Source organism: Pristis pectinata, chromosome 5 (assembly GCF_009764475.1).
Source record: "Pristis pectinata isolate sPriPec2 chromosome 5, sPriPec2.1.pri, whole genome shotgun sequence".
NCBI classification, from domain to species: Eukaryota; Metazoa; Chordata; class Chondrichthyes; order Rhinopristiformes; family Pristidae; genus Pristis; species Pristis pectinata.
Genome location: NC_067409.1, coordinates 80,190,764 through 80,212,775, shown reverse-complemented (window position 1 = coordinate 80,212,775; position 22,012 = coordinate 80,190,764). Strand labels below are relative to the sequence as shown.

The 22,012-nt window shown below is 39.1% G+C and overlaps 1 long non-coding RNA gene across 2 annotated transcripts; it reads left to right on the top strand.

Moving 5' to 3' along the window:
* Positions 1–4,342: 4,342 nt before the first annotated feature.
* LOC127570673 (uncharacterized) lies at positions 4,343–21,362 on the top strand. Of its 2 annotated transcripts, XR_007956376.1 has the most exons (4): positions 4,343–4,750; positions 7,322–7,472; positions 19,377–19,504; positions 20,988–21,362. It is a non-coding gene; the product is annotated as an uncharacterized LOC127570673 (long non-coding RNA). The 2 variants fall into 2 exon arrangements; XR_007956377.1 differs by lacking the exon at positions 7,322–7,472.
* The last annotated feature ends 650 nt before the right edge of the window (positions 21,363–22,012 follow it).

Genomic DNA, 22,012 nt, shown 5'->3' with positions numbered 1-22,012 from the left:
ATCGACCTTCTCCATAACCACCTTGAAAAACTCTATAAAATTGGTTAGACATGACCTACCGCATAAAAAGCCTTGTTGACTACCCCTAATCAGGCCCTGTCTATCCAAATACTTATATATCCTGACCCTTAGAATACCTTCCAATGATTTACCCATGACTGACATCAGGCTCACTGGCCTATGATTTCCCGGCTTATTTTTAGAGCCTTTCTTGAACAACAGATCAACATTAGCTATCCTCCAGTCCTCCGGCACCTTACCCGTGGCTAAGACGTTTTAAATACCACTGCCAGGGCCCCTGCAATTTCTGCACTAGCCTCCCATAAGGTCCGAGGGGACACCTTGTCAGGCCCTGGGGATTTACACAGTGCGAGTGTGGAAGAACTGCATGAAAATGGAAATCTTTAACTTGTTGGCCAGGCTCTGCTTGCAATCTCCCACCTGTGCTCTGATACTGGACTCTACAGGGAGTCCAGCAGCAGACCACAAACTTGCTGAGTCCTTCATCATTAATGTTGGGAATCTGTCAACAGAATCTACACTAGGTGAAGCCATTATGCTCTGGCCCAGACAGTGAGTCTATTCACTTCAATGGCAAGGAATGTCTGCAAGGCAAAAAATTCAGTATGGATTATGTTCTTTGAAGTACTTGAATTTGCCTTAATGTTTTTAATTATTTAAGAGTTTTTAAGTAATTTTTTATTTACATTTTTAGAACTTTTAAAAATGCAATAAGTATTTATACAGAGACACCAGTGAGACAGCAGGTGGTGAAAATCTGGAGAAACACACAAAATGCTGAAGGAACTCGGCAGGTCAGGCAGCATCTATGGAGGGAAATGGACAGTCGACTTTTTGGATTGAGACCCTTTATCAGGACTGGAAAGATCAGGACTGGAAAGCTCCCCTCTTTCTTTCCAGTCCTGATGAAGGGTTTCGACCTGAAACGTCAACTGTCCATTTCCCTCCGTAGATGCTGCCTGACCCGCTGAGTTCCAACAGCATTTTGTGTGTTGCTCCTAATAAATATTTAACTGCTTTTTAATGGTTTTTGAATGTTTCTAACTTTCAAAAGCATTCAAGGTCTTTGAAAACTTTGACAGTCTTACTGTCCAGCAAAGCTAGGGATGTGAGATCTCCAGCCATCAATATTTTTTTCCTTGTGTTTGATACGTCCTATTGTTCTGGCCCATCCAATGCCCTGCAGCCATTCAGAGCCTCACCAATTAGCACCGGACCATACCAAGTCATTATGGAAGGGACTGCAAAATGTAAAGCACGAAGTTTTTGACACACATCAGCAATGAGCATAGGGGTCAGCAAGGGTGGCTCAGGAATGTATGCAGGGATGGGTCAGCAGTGGTACCAGCCCACCCAAATAGTCATTAAGCTCATTAAGGACTGACACATATCCACTTCTGTATATAATCTGTATCTTTTTAAAGTGGCTCGCCAAAAGCAATCTTATTTAAGTTCCTGTGCAACACTTCTAATTCCACTGAAACATTGGTGTGTGTTCTTATAAGTGTCACAATGTTAATCCATTGTTAAATAAAGAGAGGTGATTCACAGAAGAGTGAATTAAGAGTAGATACTCTTGATCTGTTAAGTTTTTTTGTGGATTTTTTGTACCTTTCTGTTTAACAGAGGGCACATAAATTTTGACTTGACATTTGAAGCCTGTTGAACAAGTGTAACTATTAGAGGAATTTCATAGTACACTTACTATTTTATGGTGATGCTGTTGAAAGTCTTTTGTCACATTTCATAGTATGCTGGATGATGCACTACTGTTTCATAAGGACAGGAACACATCACTTAAAACACAATGCATTATTCTGGGGTGCACAGTGTAGGTCCACTAAGTACAAATGTAGATAGGCAACTTCTATTATTTTTTTCAAATTTACCATTTCAATATGATATTAAACAAACACTTGATCAATGCTTCATCTGATACTAAATTGATCAACATTCTAGCTTTTTATCTGCCTCTTTTGGTAAAAAAAAAAGGGCATACCTAAAAAAAATCTACAGCAAGAATTCCCACATCCACTTCACATGCTACTCTTAGCAGTACCCTTCAGTCACAGAAAGCTTTGAGCAATTTGACTGATGCTGTATGCTCCTTCTCCATGCCACCTGGGTGCAGACAATGATATGGTAGAGGTAGCCAGAGTTACAATTAACAGAGCATAGCGCAGGTCCAACCTAGACTTGTGGTTGGGATTTTTAATGGAAAGTTCAATTAGTAACCTACATTACAAAAGCCAAATACTACAGAACATTGGAAATCTGAAATAAAGTCAGAAAATTATGAGAATACACAGTGAATCAGGAAGCGTCCGTGAAGTGAGAAACAGACTTAACATTTCAGGTCAATGACCACTTATCAGAAATGGGTAAAGTTTGGAATAAACGGGTTTTACGTTGCGGAGAAAACAGAAGGATGAGGATTATCCTATATTGATTATCTGGGATATTCTAAAAATTCATGACTTTATTTAATACTTATATTTGGCTCATGTTAAGTCATTTTGTCCAAGAAACCTATAAGATTTAGCATCATTACAAGCCATTGCTTTCTACTGGTTAGAATTGAGGAACTAGGGTAGATTACCTGTGCTAAAAACTGAGTTTTATAAATAGCATGTCACCTTAAAATTCAAGGAACCATGCTTGAACCTCAGTTCAAAAACTACAGACTTAATCTCTTTTGTCATGGTTTTAAGATTTCAGGATGTGAGGATATAACAACTTGAAAGAGGCAAAGAGTCCTCAACAATTCTGGCATTTTAAATCAGCAGCAAATCTAAAATTAAAACTGCTGTATTTTGCAGTCCATATTAGCACAGATTTGGAAATCTATTTATGCTGTTTTAGCACACGCTGCACTTTATTTGAATGACTATTTGTTATCCTGACATCGAATTGAAAAACATTGCTTATTAATGAAAACTGCAAAGTTTTTGATTTACATCACCTTTGTAGTTGTGGTTCAGTGTGAACATACACTAAATCTTATACACCGTGCACATATCCAGAGAGCTAGATTCAAGGTATGTTATTTAACAATGTGATAATATTCCTATATGTTCCTAATCTCTCAGATTACCATTCCTACTCTGGAGAGGTCTTGCCACTGTTATGCATACTCCCTTACACTGCATGTGAATTCCAGAAGACAATTCAAATTATCACTAAATGTAACCCATTCTAGCAATGAAGACAATTGATAAGTGTCGAGAAACAGTTGTTTCAGGTAAACTAGATTCTGTAAGATATTATTCACCTACCAGCGTCCTTGCATAGTCGCCCTTGGCCCTATATTAAAATTGGCATCGATATAATAGTAAGTTATTAAAAACAATATGCTTGAAATTAACTACTTAGTTTTCCAACATCTGAGAAAAGTAAAAGATTGTCATTTTCCTTTGGGATTTTTTGTACACATTTCAGCTTTTTTTATTGGTTTCTTTAAATGCAATTTCTCACCTCCCTTGCCTCCCTCCAAAAAATATATAAACATCTTTAACTCTGTCCTAACAGCTAAGATTATATCTTTATTTTGATGGCAAACATTAATAGATGAAAAGTAAGTCTGACAGTAAAAGTATCTATTTAACATCTATATAAAACGTGACCCAGCGACCGAAATAAGTGCATCACTTCGGAGGGATGTATAGGGTTCTACCTTGTATGAAATCCGCATGAAACGCGAGCAAGGAAACGTACGTTGTGAAGGCTGTACACACTATGGAATACCTGATGGAATCTCAGTCCTGGTTCAAGACCCAGTTGTACATGAAGCGAACGCCTCGAAGCTTTGTTGACGTAAAAGTAACCCTCAACATCTTTCCTACTTTGCTAGTACAGTTATAACCCAATGTGACGTGACACATATAGGCGGTGATGTGCAGATAGTGACTGTAACAGTCTTGGTCTGACTTAGAACTCAGGCAAATAGGACCCATCACATTTGCAACTTGCAGTAAACCGCTTGGGTTTGTTGGATGCAAAATAAGAATAGTCCTTTCCGGGGGGGGGTGGGATGGGGACTGCATCTCGTATATTTTTCCCCCCACCGACTTGCCCCTGGCTGCCCAGCTGTGTTGTCTTTGCGGCGAGTTTGTGTGTACATTCCTGAGGTCAGCGCTGGTTTGCTCGCTGACAACTGATTCATTGGCAGCGGGATCGCACAGAGCGCGCGACCAGACTGGCCGGCGCCAGCCGCGTGACGTCACCCATTCACACAGCTCTCCAGCTGGCGCCGGCCCGGCGGCTGCTATGACAACACGCACGCCAATCACAGCCCGGGCACAATCCAATCCAGCTGCTGAAGCCGGGATCTCTGCGCGCACTCTGATGAATTGCCATTTAATTCTGCACCCTAACCTTAAATAGAGAGGGGTGGAGGGGGAAATGCACACCTGCACATTTGCATTTTCTCTCATTGCTGCCAACATTATTTTAGATATAGGAAACAAAGCTGTTGCAGCTGCGTACTGCTTAAGTTTTAGCTAATCGGTTAATACCAGGTAATTACTTAAACACACTCTTTAAATAAGAGGCACATTCTTTTTTTCCCCACTCCATTCCTGTGATTGAATCAGCGCTTGGCGGGTTCTCAGCGCGGCTTTGATTGCGCAAAAAAAAATGAGCCTAATTGGTAGCCTTTGACCTATCGCCACGTTGTTGCAGCTGAGTGTGACTCGGGATCGCTGAAGTCCGGTGAACGGAAGTTAATGAGGTACGTATGTGCTTTTGCTTGGCGTGCACTCTTTAAGAGAGCGGTTGCGTTACGTGCCGTGACAGCACTGTGAAATGAGTGGGCTACTCTAGTCTCCTGGTGAGGGGGAGTTGGCTATGCGGCAGCCTGCTGGTGGTCATTTGGTCAACCTCGGCCCCATAAACCTCAACGAGGCTAGGAGGTGCCACGAAACTAATGGGCATAGCACCACATCGGTTCCTTGTAACCCCTATCTGTAAAGTATAATAAACTGCAGCTGCTCCTTTGTTAGCGAACGTAATAAACTGTTAAATTTATGTTGGAAGTAAGAACTTTTTTTTCAATGTATCCAGCAAATTCTAAGTACTTCTTTACGATCCATTAATTACTCAGTGTTTTGGCTTGCGTTTTTAAGTTTGGCAACAAACCCATTTAATTTCGCATGACTTGTAGTTAAAATCTTTTACTGTTCTGATCAATCGACTTGTGTTTGAAATGGCTTCTCCAATGTATCGTGATTTGCTTTTTCATCTTTATCTAACTCTGCATTTGTGAACATAGTTTCCCGGTAGTATTAACCATTTACATAAAAGCATCCGCTCGAGTATTAGAAAACTTCATCCTCATCCTATAATGCAAATAAAAAGTACTCTGTGTATCACCTTCTCTCTTCCAGAGAAATGAAACTGGTCTATTATTGTCATATGTACCGAAGTACAGTGAAAAACTTTTCATGCCATCCATACAGATCATTCCATCATATTATATCGAGGTAGTACAAGGGAAAAGCAATAACAGAATGCAGAATATCTAAAATGTGAACACTGCTTCTTTTCCCACACATGGCCTGACCTGAGTATTTCCAGCAATTTCTGCTTTTATGTTAATTTCTAGCATTTGTAGTTATTTTGATATTCACTTAAAACACTTATCTCTTCATTCTTTAACTCCTTAATCTGTATTGTCAAAATTATCTTTTGGTTACATTATCTTTTTCTAAGCAACTTTGTCAAAGCTGCAAACTATATAGTCAAGAGATGTGTTAAATGTGTAACTAACACTGTTTTGCATCTACATTATTTTAAAAAGAAAAAAGCTTATCTTTGGGTTTAGTGAATGTGATTTTTGTTTAGCCGAAGTTTTATTGTAAATCTCTATTTGGCACCTTGCTTCCAAGGTTCTACTTTATTGAAACCAGCATTGTACTGTTTACCCATTACCCTATGTCCTTGATGACATTTGCTCCTCCACCACCAAGCCTCTGATTTAAAATTCTCTTTAATGTCCTGCCATCTCCAGGTACTTGTTTATTTTTGGCTCTCAGTTGATTTTTAAATAAACTTCCTGCACCCTCCCTCACTTCCTGGGAATATGGCAGAAGAACAACATTATTATAAAGTTTAAGAACATCAGGGATGTGTCTGATTTTGGAAAAAATTGCCCTGATAATCCTGGAGCATTGTGGAAGCTCTACAAAACAGGCCATTGATTTGATCAGGAGTGGCACTTCACATCAAGTTAAATGCAGGAAGAAAAAATCCTCTCACGTAGTGAAAATTAGCATATGCCACTTGATTTCTTGTTTTGCATTTGAGATTTGGCTCTTAATTGCTTTTTTTTAAAACAGTTGTAATCGAAGAGAATAAATTTAAATCAGTCTTTTGACATGCTGTTAGGAGAAGGATCGCCAATGTATTAAGCTCCACAACGTGCAACTGATAGAATGCCTCAAACTCTGTCTCTAACTACATATGTATGGACATGCCACCTGTTCTGCTGCAGATGCCATACTGCATCATCTTGCTTATTGGGAGCTGCCCATGTAGAAAGCTTGATTGCAAAGAAGAGTAACTTTCCTTCAATGCATTTTGGGGCAGGTTAAACTGAGAGTTTTGCCGATTAGGGGCAGGTATCACACAAATTACAATGCAGAAACAGCTTTGATGTAACTGCTCCATGTGGTGTACAAAAAGGCAGAGTTCATATCCTAATAGGTTTAACCATCTTCCCATTGCCTTCATTCATCCAGTCTTCATCAGATATCAATAGGTAACACTATTTCCATCCATTTGCTAATTTTGTCAGTGATAATGGGTCAACAAACAATGTCCTGGAGGAACTCAGCAAGTCATGCAACAGGTCCTGATGCAGGGTTTTGACCCGAAACTCTGACAATTTCTTTCCTCCCACAGATGTTGCATGAGTTGCTGAGTTCCTCCAGGACATTGTTGCTCCAGATTCCAGCATCTGCAGTCTCTTGTATCTTCAGCGATAATGGGTCTTCAGGAATATAAAAAAAAAGTGTCCGAGATCTTATTTGCTTCAACTATTCCTGAACAGCTTGGATTAATTTTAAAGAATGCCTTTTATCAAGCAAGGAAACTTTTTCAAATGAACATAAGAAATGTTGGTGGGAGGAGGCCATTTGGCTCCTTGTGCCTGTCCTGACATTCAATAGGATCATGGCTGATCTTTTACCTCCATGTCACTATCCACAAAAAAAGAGAATAAATGTATCTCAATGTAGGTGAATGTGGGAGGAACTTGGTTGAGTTGATGTCATACTATAATTAATTGATATTTTTCTTTCAGGGAAGGAGCACATTTGCTGTTTTGTAGGATGTGAATCAAAGGAAGATCAGAATTTATCGGCTTGTAGAAATGCAACAAAGATTTTTCTGTTTAAAAGTTCAACATGACTCTGGAATCTGGTTCCTGGGAGAGATTTGCAGTATCCACTTACGTAGGTCACCGATGAAAATAGGGCAGCCATGCCAATGAGCTGATTTAACAGAGGAAGGAGTTCTGTATTTGAACTTTACACACAGTGTATGAGCTGACTAGTGCATGCCGCTGTAGATGCTTTGTTGTCGCTATTTTTGTGCAATTCAGAAATATTGATGATTGAAAGCAAGTTTTTTTTGCTCTCACTGTGTGGGTTTTTTCCTTTTACAGGGGTTGATTATGAAAAGAACAAAGATGAAACTAAATTTAAATGACAGCTGAGTTAAAGTTGCAGAGACTTGGAAAAACTGAATAGGCTGTCTCCAATTTCAGATCTGATAAAGTTATGTTTTGATAATGGGATAGTGTAACATTCCACTGTGCCTGTCACCACAAGCCACTTCCTAATCCAGCTACAGTAGATTAATGGTGGTTTAGCAAATAATGTTTAACAAATTTGAAAAGTAACCTAGTGCAAGAGTTATTGTTTTAATAAAGCCATTTGGATTGAGATTTGAGCTTGAGGTTTGTGAATTTATTCTTTCTAGACACTACTACTGTGTAAAAGGCTTGGTCAGCTGCTTTTTCCAGGATTTTTCTACTAAGGGAGTGGGCTAGAAATCTAATCTTGTTTTGTTCCAATATTGACTGTGATTATAAATTTTTTTTAAGCAGGCTCCTTGGTTCTACATCGTGGTTTTAATATTTTTTTTTGAAGGTGTGAATCCTAAAACACACCATCTTGCCTGTCCCTCAATCTTGATATATTTTAATAGTTTATGCAATCCAGGTGTGTGTTGTTTTAAGCCTGGGTATCAATTCGCCTCATTTAATGAGGAAACTTTAGGTGTTCATCCAAATGTTCTTGCTCAAATTTAAGCTGAGGCCCTGGAGGTTATAGAACAGTGGTTGAAATCTCTCTACACTTTTTGTTTGTAAATTTGGGCTATTGAATAATGTGAGCCCTCTTTTGCCCAGGAATACATTTCAGTTTCCTCTAAATATCTTGTGACACTGGTCTGGAGATCTTTTCTGGTTGCAATATTTCTCAAGTATTGGCTCTCTGCCACCACTCTCCTTTGGTTTGGATTAGTTTCACCAGTTGCCCTCCCTCAAGCTCTTGTGAATTTAGCAGAACCTGAGCATCTAGGGGATGAAGGATAAGGCTGCATACATGTTCACAAATTGATGACAACATTATAAACTGCTGTAAGAATTTGCCTGGGTGAGGTGATGGTACTACAGAAATACAAAGCAATTAAGTGATATTTACTGTATTGTACAGCAGGGAAACAAACCCAGACCAACTGTCAAGTGCCACTTGTGCAAATCCTGCATTAATTCCATTTTATTCTCCCCACATTCCCATCAGTCCCTAGATTCTAGTCAGCATGGTTTTGTGCATTGGAAATTGTCTCGGGTTTGACTTTTGAAGAGGTGATCAAAAGGATTCGGGGCAGTAGATATTGTCTACATTGACTTTAGCAAGGTCTTTGACAAGCTCCCACATGGTAGGCTGGTCCAGAAGATTAAAACACATGGGATCCAGTGTGAGTTAGCCAATTGGGTACAAAATTGGCTTGGTTGTAGCAGTTGGGGTGGTGGTGGAGGATTGCTTTTCAGATTTGAGGCCTGTGACCAGTAGTGTGGAGCAAGGATTGGTGCTGGGTCCCCTTTTGTTTGTCATGTATATTAATGATTTTGATGAGAATGTAGTTGGCATGATTAGTAAGTTAGCAGATGACACCAAAATTGGTGGTATGGTTTATATATTGCTGTTTAACAAAATATATAATTGTTCTGCAGCAGCTTTGAATAGGGCAGTAGGCAGTTTGGAATGGGTGGCATCTGTCTTGGTCAATTCTTTGTGGTGGTTGCTCCACAGAAATCTAAAGAGTTTTGGGTAAATCTTAGTTTCATTTCTGAGCAAGAATGGTTGTGGAAGTATCCTCCTAGACTACTACAATAAATTTGTAAGTAAGGTTTTCAGCCCAGCAATCTGAAGTGCTTTCAAGTCTCCTGCCTCGTTATGATATTTAAAGTTTCCTTGTCCAATGGAGGTGGAGCACCTTGTATAATGTTATGGAAAGATAATGTAACAGCTTGGGTTATCCTTGCTTAGTTGCCAAAAAGGTATGCAATATGACTGGTGACCTTGCATCTTGGGATGAGGAATGGGACATCAACAAGTCATGGATGTGTAAATCAGACAGCAGATTCGGGGTACAGAGATTTGCTGTATCTTGAATAAATAGTGCCTTGACACCAGCCATCCAGCTATTTTAAGATATCTTTATTAGTCACAGGTACATCAAAACACACATGTATCTTTTGTGGAGTGTTCTGGGGGTAGCCCGCAAGTGTCGCCACGCTTCCAGTGCCAACATAGCATGCCCACAACTTCCTAACCCATATGGCTTTGGAATGTGGGAGGAAACTGGAGCACCTGAATGAAACCCACGCAGACACTGGGAGAATGTACAAACTCCTTACAGCTGAAGAAGAACTTCTTATAGCATATTGCACATTAAATTCACCACTAACAAGTAGAAAACAAATCCTCTTTCTGATGTGGATATTGTTGATAAAGTGAAATTGTTCTTGTAGGTGAATTTATTAATGATTTTAAGTGGCATTTCCTGCCCCATCTCTTTTTAAAAAAGCCATAGAGCAATACAGGCCCTTTGGCCCACCATGTTGTGCTGCTCTTCAAACCACACCTGAGACTATCTAACCCCTTCCTCCCACATATCCCTCTATCTTAAATTCCTCCATTTGCCTATCAAACAATCTCTTGAACTTGTCCAACGTATCAGCCTCCACCACCACCCCAGGCAGCGCATTCCATGCACCAACCACTCTGAGTGGAAAGACCTCCCTCTGACATCTTCCCTTGAACTTCCCACCCATTACCTTAAAGCCATCTCCTGTTTTGAGCATTGGTGCCCTGGGAAAGAGGTGCTGGCTGTCCACGCTTATTTATTCCTCTTAATATCTTGTATACCTCATCCCCCTTCTCTCCAATGAGTAAAGCCTTAGTTCCTTTAGTCTTTCTTGGTCCATTTATATTTCCCTCTTTTTCTTAAAATATATAACTACATTTGGGGGGGGGGGGGGGAACTAAATTAGTTTGTCTCTATGAGCAAATGCTAGATCTTCTGTTGCCCTCATCATCTTGCACATCCAATAAGTTACTGGGCAAAAAATAAGTGCCAAAAGGTCTAGCAAAATTGAGTTCATTCTAAGAAAATGTAAATATATAATTATAAAGATGAGGAGGCCATTTGATCTATTGAGTTCATGCCAGCTCTCAGAGCAATCCCACCAGGCTAGATTATACACAGAAGATGGCAGGCAAAAAATCCTTCTTGTATAGACAGGAAGAACACATTGCACAAAGCAAGAAGCTTAATGTGCTGGTAACTGCCCTCATTAAGCCACATCAACTCATCCTATTCACAGATATGGAGACATAAGAGACAGCAGATGCTGGAATCCTGTCCTGATGACTAGTTCTCAACCTGAAACGTCAACAATTTCTTTTCCCCTCCACAGATGCTGCTACACCTATTGTGTTCCTTCAGCAGTTTGTTTTTTCCTAACATTGACACTCTCTCTGTTCTACACATCCCTCCCCCACTTTCTCTCTACTGAAAACAAACTTGCATCTCTTTCCCACTTCTGATGAAGGGTTGCAGACTCGAAATGTTGACTATTTCTCTTTCCACAGATGCTGTCTGACCTGTTGAGTATTAAATTTCCAACATCTGCAGCTTTTTCAGTCTTCAATTACCTTCAGACAGTGTTCTTGTGCACCGTTTAGACTTCAGTACCACACTGGCCATTGAATTTTTCCATTGAACCACTGAATGGAATTATAAATTGGAATTAGAAATTTGTGTTAATTATTGTTGATATTCAGATTCTCTTCATTTCAAAATACTGAAATTAAAATTTGTAATTGGAAAAAATTGTTGGAACTTGTTTTACAAGATTTACCTACTTGTAAATGAGTTAAATGTGCACATGAATCAGTAACCACTTTTGTTGCACTTAGACTCTGGTTTGCTCAGTCTAGTGCAAGTTTATTTAGAGTGCCATTGAGGTGTTTGAAAAGTTTGTTGCTTTTTATCAGAACAAAAGTACACTGCATCTCTTGCCATCCATCACAAAACTGGCAGCTGTGTCTACTTTCCAAATGTCAATTAAAGCTGCTTATAGGTTTGGCAGTAAATTTTTGCAAAAATTTTTTTGTATCGTCAAGAAGTTTGCAAGGAAGTACATTCACCAAGCCAGTGCATTTGTGTCTTAAAGCCATCTTTTTGCAACACAGATTGGGTACCCAGCACAGCTTGATTCAGATGATTGGCTTCTGGCTTAGGTTTATTCTAATCAACTGTGAAGTGAATTTTTAAAATGGATTAGCAGATGTTGCTTGTTCCTAAGTCAGAAACCCCCTGTAAGGTCTGTTGTAAGACACTTATCTGCCATCCATAATTTAAAATATTGGGCAAGTGACTTAAGCCTTTGCTTTTTTTATATAAGAAATGGTCTCATGCTGTTTCACAACCACTTTGTGTAGTTAGCTATTAACATATAGTGTTGCAGCATCTTTAGAAGTGCTCACCATCGTCATGTAATTACTCAGGCTAGTCTTGACGAACACAGCTTATGTACTTGTTCTCCTTGCTGTTGAATGCTGTATCAAAAGCAGCAGCTTCAAGGTTAAAGTTACAGGCATGTGAAAGCCTAAAGACCAAGTGCAGGTTTTATTCCTGTGCTCTCCTGGCTGTTGCCTACTGCTTTCCTTCCTCAGCAATTTTGCGTCATCTAAACAGAGGTTCACTGGATCGATTCATGGGATGAAAGAATTTGCATGTGAAGAAAGGTTGAGCAGGTTAGGCCTTTAATCATTGGGTATAGAAGAATGATTATCTTTTTTGAAATGTCAATTCCCTTCAGAATCTTGTACAAGGTGGAAGCATTCAAGATATTTTGTTTATTTGGTGTATTTAGATCTTGGGGCATAGTGTCAGAATAAGGGATCATCCATTTCACATAGTGTTAAGGAGGAATTTCTTCTGAGGATGAGATTGTCAGATTGTGACTAGTTGGGTACCACAGGGCTTTGGGCTCCACCTGGTTATGATCTAGTTCAACCAGAACACTTAGAAACCCACATGGTCATGGGGAACATGCAGATTGCACACAAACAGCAACTGAGGTCAGGATCAAGCCCAAGGAACTGGAGCTGTGAGGCAGCAGTTCGACTAGCTGTGCCTCTGTGTTGCCCTTTCCCTCTTCTTAAAAGCACCTTGTTAAAATGTGCCTCTTTCCTGAGTTGAGAGCAAGAGGTTTGCAAGAAAAAATGTTCGCCAACAAAGTGAATATTTAGTTGTGTAATTTGGTGCTGGATTAGATGCAATAGTTTTTGGTTAATGGACCTAAATATGGGAGGAGCAAGAAAAGTCAGTACTATTAGGATTAGAGATTTAAGACTAACTTCTCACTTCTGATTTCCTGCTGCAGTGCAAAAGTGTTTGTGATTGGGTGTAGCAGTGCAAAAGTGTTTGTGATTGGGTGTAGCCAGAGTTGGGCTTGGCTGTGATGATCCACTGTGGAATGGTCCTGTTGATATGGTCCAGTCACACTTCAGCGAGGCACTGAGGAACTGCCAGCACTAAGATGTTAGAGGAAAAAGCATGGGGGAAAGTAAAAATAACAAACTTTTGTGTAGAGAAAGAGTTGGCCATCAATATCTTGGTGTCTGCTCCAAACAGCTGAAATTTTCAATCCACTATACAGGAAAAACTTTGATAATTTGGCTATCCTGACTTTTGGAAATCTCCATCTGGCTTGCCAGGTGATGTTTACATGTTCCTCACTCACCAGAGTCCTGATGCCCTTGCTCCCTTTAAACTTACCTGGATCACTGGAAAACTTATAATGATACTTTAAATTTAACATTTTGAATGTTATGAAGTGTTTTGAGATATTAATAGAAATAATATCCAACAGTCTGCAAAATCTGCCAGTCCTGACCGTGCTGGATTACTGGAGCTCTTATTGTAGTACATCACAGTTGCTTTTTAAGTTGTGGTCAGAAGGTAAGCAGATAAACAGATAATGGTCCTTGATCTTTGAAATGATAGTTCCTTTATAGTGGAAGGCCATGTGATTGACAAGGCAAATGAATGATGGGAAAACATTTGACAAATTTGTTATATTGGTACGTGTTACATTTGTTACAGATCCACACTTCAGGGCCTCTGAAAAATGTTTTATAGATGCAGGTTTGGACAGATTTTAAACATGGTACCCCAGATCTCTTCTGTTTAATTTGGAATTGAGAACTAACTTGACTGACTGTATCCTTGTTTACTACTGCAGTTCCTTAAATCCATTGATGCAACTTGTACTTTTGCCCAGCAGAATTTTTTCAACTTTATGCCAGTTTCTCAGAGTACCCTTAGGAGAAAGCACAAGCCATCTTTCATAATGAACAGAAAATCAAAACCATCTTTGGGATTACTGTGCAATTTCAAAAAACAATCAGAATGGTTCTAAGCATTTTTTTTTTCAGTTCTGAATTTGGCCATTATGTAAGTCCAGGGATTTTTTGCATGAGATGTTAGCTCTTTTCTAAAATATTGCCCTTTTATCACCAGTCATTGCCTTGTGCGCACAGAATTGATTACACAGGAGGAGGGAAGATGAATCTTTGCCTCATTGTACTGTTTGTGAGCAGAAAAAGCCTCTTCCAAGAGAATGTATTTTTGGGTTGGGCAAAGAGTTGCAAAAAGATTGGCTTCCAATGTTCTGCTTTCTATCTTTAATCTTTGTCTGTGACGCAGCAATGTCCAATCTGTAGTTTGCTCACATATTTTGAGCCTGAGTAGCTGCTGCTGGATCCACAGCTGTTCTGACTCAGAAGCAGCATTGTTGAGAAAATGATAATAGTACAGCTCCAGATTGCTCACAGATGTCATTCCAATCTGGCATGTTACCACCATATATAGAACTTTACAAAGTGCTTCTTGCTAAATCCATAACCAAGGAAAATGAGACCCACACCTATTTTAAGAAGCAAATGTCATCTTTAACTTGTATTCTGAAATGTCCCTGATTGCTAAATTACTCCCATTTGCTACTTGCGTGAAAGGACAATGGTCACTTTATAATTCACGAGTCACTCATAAGTTTAACTGTATACAGAGGAGGGGTGAGGGAAAGTTAGTATACTTAATACAGTGAGTAAGTTGTTGAACTGTAAAATCTGGTACTAACCCTTGTTTGGTCAGCATTTTGTGATGTGGATATTGAGTAACAAATTAACACTCCTCTGCAGTCCAACAACAGCTTGAGACCCATGCTGAGACTTTGGGGTCCTTCCATCTGTTAAGGCACACATTTAATGCTTGGAGTGAGTTGGAGCTGGCAGAATCTTAGACTACCTTCTCTACCACACTTGCCTATATTCACTTTTACTCATTTTATAACTTTGACTTCACATTGACAAAGTTCCTTGTACAAAGTTGTCTTGCAATAGCCATGTCATGTGTAGTAACATTATAACATGATACACATTGTCTGCAGTATTCTCTGATTTGGGAAAAGGATTTTTCTCTTCAAGACAGAAAGATGAATGGCAAGTAAACTACTATTAAACAAAACTTTAGAAAGAATTTTATCCCTAGAATAGCCATGTGTTCAGAATACAAATTAAATTCACATGTAGCCTCCATCCCAAAAGGTGCTTGCACATCAGCTTGAGACCTTGGAGATTTGTTAAAGTAAACAGTAAGTATTCACATGATATGCTGGAATGGTTTAATTTATGTGAGTCTGGCAAATTCAGCTGCTTAGAGTCCAGACTGAGGAATGGCCAATCAGTAGATATGGAGAGCTGGGGGAAGATCAGATGTCAAGCTAAGAAAGGATGCACACTGAGGTTGTAGAAATCCTAGGTTGGGAGTCGGACACAGAAAGTAAGAAAACTTTTAGGTTCAGTGTCAATCCATTTAAAGAAAATTACTAGTCAAATGCAATTAGTTCAGAGTTATTCTCTATTATTTGCTGGTGAAATGAAAAATTTCCCAGAATGTCCAACAATCAGCTGAGCAACAGTACCGATCAGGAGACAAATATAATCATGTACCCCATCTTGCATAAGCTAAATCGGCTTTTTAGTTTGATTAACTCCCTTGAATGTTCATTAGTCTATCTTTGGGAAATGTATATGTAATATTATAATATCTTGTTCACATAATAAATGCTTTGATTGTTACAATCCACAGGTGATGCTCCTGCATGACATGATATTGGACAGTAAAGGGAAAATCCCAATGATAAGGGGTGCAGAGCCCTTTAACAAGAGGAAAGGATGATGAGAAATCCAAAGACCTGAAATTTATGATGGTGTTCTTTGGACTTAATTGTTATCTATGTGACAAATGTGCTGCATTTCAAAGAATTAATTGAGTTATTTGGGAAATCATTGAGAGACATGGCAGGACACTGTATGAAGTAACCTGTTTTTTAAATTTTAGGATTTTATTATAGTTAGGTGAAAGTGGAGGAAAAAAATGCTTTGTGCCACTGATTTAAAACAAAATGGAGGAAAAGGAGTTGAATAATTTAAAACAAATCTTAAAATACTAACTGAAAGCAGAAAGTAATGAAATGTATGTGTGCAGAAGATAATTTTTGATATGTAGCATTGGAACAGTGTTAATACTGAGGAGGGGGCAGTTTGCAACATATTCATTGCTTGTTCATAACATTCTCTGAATACGTCCCACAGATACATTAAAGGAACGAATTGCTCATAATGATCTCGCCATCTGTTTGCAGAGGTTCATACCTACAGGCTTGTGGCAAGTGGTGGTCCTATTCAGGAATCAATAGGCCGGGCTTGGGAGTTGGTTTCCCACATTGTTGGCTATCGCCTAGAGAATGCACACTGAAAGGGGAGGAGTGCTGAAGACTGGCCATCTGCTCCCTGTCTTTCTGTGGGAGCCTCTGATACAATCTTGTACAGCTCTGATCTGACTCCAATCTGTTTGGAATGTGGCCGATCTGAGAGCCTCACTGAGCTGTGAAAGTGAGTCAAAGGAGCTCCCCCCATTGTCCACCACTGGTGAAAGGAAAATGATCACTTTAAAATTCATAACTCGCAGGTGCCTGCCACACATTCATGGGAAATAAAAATCCCTCGGAACCTTGAAGAGAGGCAAACTTGCAAAAGAGGTGGGGGTTGGGGGAGCAAAAAGGAAATAGTGGTGGGAATTTTTAGGGCCTAAAAAAAAATGCAGATATTTAAACTATTGAAAAATGATGATTAACATTCTAAATTTTTTTTTGCTCAGTTGTGCTGCTTCCACATCTTTCACTGATGTGTAGTCTTGTGTCAGCTTGCTACTCTCCATCTCACCAGGTTTCACAAATATCATTAACCCCCTTTTTGGACTTCAACCACAGAACCAACTAAGTTCTTCTGAGATTTCAATGGGGTGCATAAAGTTAATTCTCTTCTAATAACTATGTTTGAAACGTATACGAACTGAGGCAATTTTGGAGGAATTTCCCCTCCCCCAATTGTCAAAGCTCTTAATTCTATTCGTATTGATCGTAATTGTTTAAGTTTACTTCGATAACATCAAAGTTTGTGACTCAAATGCAAACAGTGCACTGTCTTTCTGCATTTACTACAGTAGTCTCTATTAAGATTTTAAAAAGACTAAATGTAACAAAACTTCATACGTCCCTTTATCATTTACCAAATGTCTTTGTGGGAATAGTTGTTGTATGCAAACCAGTCACATGATGAAGAAAATTGTATTAAAAAAACTGCAGATGCTGGAAATCTGAAACAAAAACTGAAAATGCTAGAAACATTCAGTAAGTCAGGCATCATCTGTGGAGGAAGTTCTGACAAAAGGTCCTGGACTCGATGTAAATTGATACTTCCACAGATGCTGCCTGACCTGCTAAGTGTTTCAATGATACAGCAACTGAGAAGTTGGACCAACTGTTAAGTGGTCTTTGAATGAATAGAATAATTGAAGCGGGTGCTATTGATGTTCCTATAAGTCAAATTATTCAAATTCTGACATTTTGGGAGGAGTGGCTGGTTGATATGTAGGAGCTTCATTTTACAGGCAGAGGAGTTGTACAATACAAAATTTGTGCTCTAGCACCACAGATGGCAGAAGAGTGTAAATACAGTGTGACATATTTACATAGGCTGTTCTTTATATAAAGTTTTTTCCATTGTTAATTCCTAAAAGCATGACAAATTTGACAAGGTAAGTAGGTTGCAGATGGGAGACGTGCTTAGATTTTTCATATATTTGGGGGGGAAAGAGAGATGCACTTAATTTTTAGAATATTGTGATAGACAAAATATGCATTAACAAAATGCTTAAAATAGCTTCATGTAAATTTGGATGGGGGAAACCAATATTTGTGCAGACGAAAATAAAAAAAAACAAACACCGCAGATACTGGAAGTTTGAAATTAAAAACAGAAAATTCTGGAAATTTGCAGCAGGTCAGGCAGCATGTGTTGAAAGAGGGACAGTTAACATTTTGGGTTTGGGACCCTTCATCAGAACTGAGAGAGAGGGAAACAAAGTTAGTTTTAGGTAGCAAAGAGTGGTGGGTAGAATAATGGAATATCTTGTGATAGGGTGAGACCATACTGTGGCAGTTAAGGTCAGATTAAGCTTCTTTGTCTATGTAATGTCTTGCAAATGATTAGGCTGTAGCACATGTACAGCAGGCCAGACTATACAAAAAGAAAAGCTGAGCCAAGATGGTGATGAGAGGCAGAGGTGGCCAGTCCTAATACAAACAGAAAAAGTAAATTATCTAAAGTTTGAGAATTCAACATTAGGTGCTGCAGGATGCAATGTACCCGATGGAAGATGAGATGTCATTCCTTAAGCTTGCTTTGTGCCTCATTGTAATAGTGCAGAAGGCCACAGAGAGAGGTCAGAGGGGTGGGGAACTAAAGCAGCAGCCAACAGGAGGCTCAGGGTCACTCCTGCAGAATGATCACCAATGTGCGTTTTAATCTCTCCAATGTAAAGGAGGCCACATTGTAAATACTGAATGCACTATACCAGTTCAGAAGTGCATGTGATTCATTCCTTCGCCTGGAAAGATTGCTTGGATCCCTGGATGGTGGGAAGGGAAGAGGTGGAAAAAAACTGATACTGGACCTCCTGTGGTTGCATGGGAAAGTGCCATAAGATGGGGAGTGGTAGGCAGGGACAGAAGAACCGATCAGGGAACTGAAAGGAGTGAACCCTTCGAAATGCTGAAAGGGGAGGGGAATATATGTCTGGTAGTGGAATCCTGTTGGAAATTGTGAAGGATGACATGTTAAATGTGTAAGTTGGACATAGAATGTCCCACTGTTCAATTGGTATGTTTTGTGCTTGGTTTGCACCCAGGACAGTGGTACATTGCATACTAATTTCTACCCTGTTGAGTCCTCTGTGTTATAAAGTACCTCTGGTAACTGATTGTGAACTGCAGTCATGGATGTAATATTGATAAATATGGCAGGCTATTTGTGCATAGCAAGATCCCACAGACAGCAAATAAATGAATTACCTGGCAGTGCCTTCCAGGCACCCACCACTCTGTTTTTAAAAGAAAACTTGCCCCACACATTTTCTTTTGAACTTACTCCTCTCAACTTAAACACATGCCCTCTGGTATTAGACATTTCGAATGGGGGCAAAGATACTGGCTGTTTATCTATGTCTCTCATAATCTCAAAGCTCTATCAGATCTCCCCTCGGCCTCTGATGCTCCAGAGAAAACAACCCAAGTTTGTCCAACCTCTCCTTGTAGCACATGCCTTCTAATCTAGGTGGCATCCTGGTGAACCTCTTCTCCACTCTCTCCAAAGCCTCCACATCTTTCTTGTAATGGGGTGACTGGAATTGAATGCAATACTCCAGATGTGGCCTAACTGGACTTCTATAAAGCTGCAGCATAACCTCCTGACACTTGAACTCGGTTCCTCAACTAATAAAGGTAAGCATGCCTTACGCTGCCTTTACCACCCTATCGACCTGTGTAGCCACTTTCAGGGAGCTATGGCCTTGGATTTTGTCTTTGATTCTCCATCCAATAAACAATAGCTTTTTATTAGCTTTTCTAATTACTTGCTGTACATGCATACAAGCCTTGTGTGACTCATGTAATAGGACCCACAGATCCCTCTGCATCTTGGAGATTTGCAATCTCTCAACATTTAGATAATATACTTTTATAAAGAGAGTTTCCTGCCAAAGTGGGGAATTCCACATTTTCCCACTTTATACCTCATTTGCCAGAACTTTGTCCATTTCCCTTTGGCCTCTTTATGTCCTTTTAATAACTTGCTTTCAAACCTTGAACAGGACCTTGATTGCTGCTCAGAGAGTGCCCTGCTACTGAAGGTGCTATCTTGCTGATGACATGCAAAATTGAAGTACCATCTGCCCTCCTGGGTGGTTGTTAAGGGATCCTATGTAACTATTTTAAATACAGCCAAATTCTGACTCTGAAAACCGTTTGTGGTTACTTCCAGCATGCAAATTGGCTGCATTACATTTCAAAGTAATTGATTACAAGTGCTTTAAGATAACCTAAACCATGAAAGGTGTGATGTAAATGAACAACAAACAGATGCTTGAGGAAGTCAACAGGTCAAGCAGCATCTGTAGAGGGAAATGGACAGATGTCATTTTGGGTCGAGATCCTTCATCTGGACCAGTCCTGCTGAGGACCTCCATCTTGTTTGTTGCTCAAAAATTCCAGCAGTCTCTTGCATCTCCATAATGTAAATGAAAATCTTTCTCTGGCTGCTGGTACAGCTGAATAGTCATGTTTGAATCACACAGCATCAGAGAATTGTACAATAAAGGAACTTGTTTTGCTCTGTGTCTGTGAAAGGGGTATGCAATTCATCTATTCCCCTAATCTTTCTTCATGGCAAATATTCAGATATGCATCCTATTGCATGGTTAACATTTGATCTTCCAACACTTCTAACAGGCAGTGCATTTCTTGTGTTTTTTTTAAAAAAATCATGTTACATAAATAATACCTACTACCCCTGATTCTTTTGCCATTTACCTTGAATCTGTGTCCATTTGCCTCTTTGAAATGTTGAATACCTCTTTCAAGTCTCCTCTTAACCATCTCTGCTTTAGAGAACAATCACAGCTCTTTGCTTAACTGAAGTCCCTCACCCTGTGATTCATTCCAGTTAATTTTCTGAATCCTCTCCAAGGCATGGGCATGCTCACATGAATTGGTGCCTGAATTAGACACCTTTCCTATGTGCCTGACTGCTGTAAATTGAGACAGTTTCCACAATACTGTCAAAAAGAAGTTTTTAAATAAAATTGTGTTAAATCTGAATCTAATCATGACTGAATACTTTGCAGTTCATATGACAACATCGTTGCTGTCTATTGTCAGTAATGGATGGCTGGAAATTTGAACAGACTTTTTTCTTATTTGTTTTTAGAAACAAAGTAAACAGATTGAGATCAGCCTATATTCCATCATTCACGGATCCTGGGAAAATCCACCAGGTGTTCAGCTCAGCTGGATGTGAGCCATTTTTTAAAAAAAAAGTGCTTTCGGCAGAAGAGGACTTACTTTGTGGTTCAAACTTCATGTGGGGCAGAGACTAATGACTCCATTAACATCTCAATTCTGGGAAATGTGAACACCAAACCTGTATTAATCTTCAAAGGGAAACAGCAAAATACTTTGTAATGAGGTGCTCCCTCTACTAATATTCCCTTTAAGAGATTAGTACAGTATTGACAGCACAAGCTTTTGATAAATATTATAAAGTTTGAAGTAAAATAAATTACTAATGTAAAATAAATTACAAAATTACACGAGTCTCATTTGTCCACATTTAGCATCAGTGCAAAATAATAACCTTTTATAGACGAACAAAAACATTATATGTGGATATTAGGTTAATTTTAGTTAAGCTAGGACATGCCATAGGCAAAATTTTTAATATAATATTTAACCTATTTTATATAGTTCATTAACTTCCCCTCATGTAAGTGACTTTTAGATGCTGTAACACTTTCCTCTATATTTTTCTCCTTAAGACTTCGTGTATATGTTATGCAGAGATAAATTGCTGCATTTTTAATATTATGTCAAAATGAACTGATTTATGACAGACAAAGGTATAATGACATGGGAATAATAATCAACTTTGACATGTCAAGTATTGAACATATACAAAATCTTCACATTAGATTTGATTCAGTTATGTGAGGGGGAAGCAAATTAAAATGATGGGAAATAAATAAGTTCACGTAACTTCAGGACTTCTATTAACGTGGACAAAAGGCAGGAAGACTCAATGGGGGAGACATTCCTGTCCATATTCAGTGGACTTTTAATGAACAGTACTTTAATCCCCAAGTGAAAGAGTTTCATTGTTGTCCTGTATGTTTTGTTTAATTAGCCCAGGTGATTATCGTGTTACACTCTACTTAATGTTTCAGTTAAAGTTTTTGC